The 4,161-nt window shown below is 38.0% G+C and overlaps 1 non-coding gene across 1 annotated transcript; it reads right to left on the reverse strand.

Moving 5' to 3' along the window:
* Window positions 1–1,567: 1,567 nt before the first annotated feature.
* LOC111767650 (U1 spliceosomal RNA) lies at window positions 1,568–1,730 on the reverse strand. The gene has a single exon (XR_002799462.1). It is a non-coding gene; the product is annotated as a U1 spliceosomal RNA (small nuclear RNA).
* Window positions 1,731–4,161: the final 2,431 nt, after the last annotated feature.

The following is a 4,161-nucleotide window of genomic DNA, read 5'->3' on the forward strand; positions in this document are numbered from 1 at the left end:
AACAATCAACAGAGAAGTTACTGGTTTGGAGGATATCACTGAAAGCAAGAGTAGGAAATGCTGACATGAAAGACTGAAAGTTAATGTCAATATATCTGGCAAAGGGACAGGAGCAGCTAGAAAAAAGATGTCACAACATAATCAACTAGTCTTGCTTGTAGCTGTTGCCATCTTATAGGTCTGTGTTCCTGGTCCTGTCTGCTGCTAACCATTAGTTATTTTGCGAATAAAAAAACTATTATACTCACAGGATACTTTGTACAAATCCTATGAGTGGTGTTCAAGAAATAAGCTTTGGAAGACAAATAGGTTGGTTTTAAAAATTAGAGGTTGCAAATTGTGATTTTTTTTGGTATAAAATACACATAAAATTTACTATTTTAACCATTTTTAAGTATATAATTCAGTGGCATTAAGTACATTCACAATGCTATGTAGCCATCACCACCAGTTCCAGAACTTTTTCATCATCCTAGACAGAAACTCTGTACCCATTAAACAATAAACAAATACATTAACATGGTATTTACAATTTTGATAGTTATTACCAAATTGCTTTCCAAGGAGGTTGTATGATTTACACTCCCTTGGGGGCTAGCCCAGTGGCACAGTGGTTAAGTTTGCACACTCTGCTTCAGTGGCCAGGGTTCGCCGGTTCAGATCCCGGGTGTGGACATGGCACTGCTTGGCAAGACATGCTGTGGTAGGCGTCCCACATATAAAGTAGAGGAAGATGGGCACGGATGTTAGCTCAGGGCTAGCCTTCCTCAGCAAAAAGAGGAGGATTGGCAGCAGATGTTAGCTCAGGGCTAATCTTCCTCGGGGGAAAAAAAAAAAAGGTAGGGGGGCTGGCCCCATGGCCAAGTGGTTCCGCGGCCCAGGGTTTTGCCGGTTCGGATGCTGGGTGCAGACGTGACACCACTCATCAGACCACGCTGAGGCGGCGTCCCACATGCCACAACTAGAAGGACCCACAACTAAAAATATATACAACTATGTACCGGGGGGCTTTGGGGAAATAAAGGAAAAATAAAATCTTTAAAAAAAAATTGAATTTACACTCCCAACAGCAATGTGGGAGTGCCTGTATCTACAACTTTAATAACACAGTGTATCATTCATTCCTTCATTCAACAAATATCTTGGTAACTACCACATGCCATGTAATCTTCTAGAAAATGGAGATGCAGCCCTGAACAATACAAAGTCCTTGCTCTCCTGGAGATTAGAGGCTAAAGGAAAAGGCAGATGATATCAGGAAGAGGTCAGTGTAGGATGAGGGGATGAAAGTGATGAGGGGCATTATTTTGGACAGGTGTGTCACCAAACGTTGATCCTTGCTCATCTGATAGGTGAAAAATACTATCATGTAATTTTATTTTATTTTATTTAAAAAGCTTTTTTAGTAGGGCCCATGCACACACTTGCGTATGAAACAGGAGAGCCAGGAAGAAATTGGGGGTACAGACCCAATTTCCCAAGCAGTGGAGCTCTGGGCCTGCATCTCTGCAGGTCGGGGTGCAGTTAGGTACCACGGAAGAGATGTCTGTAGAGAACCAAGGGCTATCAGGTGAGAGTGTGAACGCAGTCCCCCACTAGCAGAAATTCTGTAGTTGATTTTCCCCACGTAGGGAAATCAGGGGGGTCAGCACGTCCCGAGTGAAGTGGACGAGCCTCACCGTGGGAAAACCACCTTTGTGATCATGGTATCTCCCCTGCCAGGTAAGTAATTTTAATTTGCGTTCCTCTATTATGAGTGATTGTTTTTCAAATGTTTTAAGAGATCCCTGTATTTGAAATTTATACATTCTTTTAGAAGTTACCCTTAAATTTTCAGCACATATATTTGACTTGCCTAGTTTTTCCCATTATCTGTATGCCTCTCTATTTTTAATCTGAAATGAAAAATACTTTGAATTTTGTGCCTTGATCCCAACTGTTATAATTTATAAGGTATTTAATTTTAATATTATAAAAAAAAATCCTGTTAGTTATGCTATAATTGATTTTGGGGTACTATGACTCAAAATATAATTTTCCATTTCACTGTTCAGGTTACACTTTGCTTACTCTGTCATGTTTTGTACTTTGCAATATTCCTTTGGTCCTTAAAAAAAAAAAAAGCATATTATGTAGGAAAACGACATGAATAGCAAAATCTATATTAACTTCTTTTTCTTTTTTCTAGCTGATACTGGCTCCCTTACCACTCCCTCCCCACCCCCACACACATACATCCTTTCACTCATTCCATAATGCATAGCAAAAAGATTAGCAGATGATACAGTGATACAGACACGACAAGTAGTGCTTCTAAGGAACTTGCCATATTTCTTACAACAGACATCGTTGGACTCTCTATTTGCCACAGCACATCTGCTTGAGTGGGGAGCTTATGTATTTGTGCTTACAGGAAACACAGCCATGTTTGGAACGACGCTTTTCTTGGTCTTTGGAAGCAATGATGGCTTTAGTTGGCAGCAGTGGAGCAAAGGAATCACTGAACTATCAGAAAATGGAAATTTTGTCATTTGGTGGCTAAACCAACGGGAGATTGGGCAACAATGCTGAGTGGTATATCAAGCCTCTTGGGAGTGATACTAAGTACTCCCTTTTCACTTTTATTGTAAGCATAGTATTTTCACTTGCTAGAGGCTTGCTAAAGGATTAAAAATGTCTTTATCTTTTTGGGGAAAAAAAATCTAATGTTGACCAAAATCTCCATACTCCAGAATAATATAAGAGCCTTACAACATTTTCACTTAAGTCAGTATACTCTGATTTACATCGCAGCAGAGATATTTCCCTACAACTGAAGAGTAAGACTGCTTAAATAAGAGAAATTTATTAAATAAGAGAAAATAAAATGTCCTTCCAAAAATAAACCCTTACATTTATGATCAATTGATATTTAACAAAGGTGCCAAGACAATTCAAAAAGAGAAATAGTCTTTTCAACAAATGGTGCTGGGACAACTGGATATCCACACACAAAAGAACAAAGTTGGACCCTACCTTCAAACATATACAAAAGTTCATTTAAAATGAACCATAAACCTAAATTTAAGAGCTAAAACTATAAAACTCTTAGAAGAAAATATAGATGTCAATCTTTGTGATCTTGGATTAGGCAATGGTTTCTTAGCTATGACACCAAAAGCACAGTGACAAAAGATAAAAACAGATAAATTAAAATTTTTGTGCTTCAAAGGACATCTTGAAGAGAGTGAAAAACAATCTACAGAATGGGAGAAAGTACTTATAAATCATATATCTAAAAAGGGATTTGTATCCAGAATATAGTTAAAAACTCTTACACTGATACCAAAGCCAGACAAAGACCCTACAAGAAACTTACAGACCAATATTCCTTAGGACTATTGATACAAAAATCCTCAACAAAATACTAGCAAATCAAAGCAACATCTTAAAAGGGTTACATACTATGACCAAGTGGAATTTATTCCTGGAATACAAGGATGCTTCAACAGATGTAAATCACTCAATGTAATTACGCCACATTCATACAATGAAGGAAAAAAACATGATCATCTTAACTGATGCAGAAAAAGAATATGACAAAATTCAACATTCTTTCATGATAAAAAACACTCAATACACTAGAAATAGAAAGAAACTTACTCAATATGATAAAGCCTATATATCAAAAACCCACAGCTAATATCACCCTCAGTGAAAGACTGAAAGCTTACCCTTCAGAATCAGGAACAAGACAAGGATGCCCACTTTTGCCACTTCTATTCTATTTTTCTTTCCCCTGAGGAAGATTAGCCCTGAGCAACGCATCACTCCCACCAATCTTCCTCGATTTTATATGTGGGTCACTGCTACAGCGTGGCTGATGAGTGGTATAGGTCCATGCCCTGGATCCAAACCTGTGAACCTGGGCTGCTGAAGCAGAGCGTGTGAACTTCACCACTAAACCACGGGGCTGGCCCCGCTTCAATATTCTATTGAAGTTCTAGCTAGAACAATTAGGCAAGAAAAAGAAATAAAAGGCATCCAAATTGGAAAGGAAGAAGTAAAATTATCTCTATTCACAGATGATGTAATTTTATATCTAAAAACCCTAAAGATTCCACAAAAAGATTGTTAGAGCTAATAAATGAATTCAGCAAAGTTGCAAGATACAAAATCAAT

This window comes from Equus caballus, chromosome 13 (genome assembly GCF_041296265.1).
Source record: "Equus caballus isolate H_3958 breed thoroughbred chromosome 13, TB-T2T, whole genome shotgun sequence".
NCBI classification, from domain to species: Eukaryota; Metazoa; Chordata; class Mammalia; order Perissodactyla; family Equidae; genus Equus; species Equus caballus.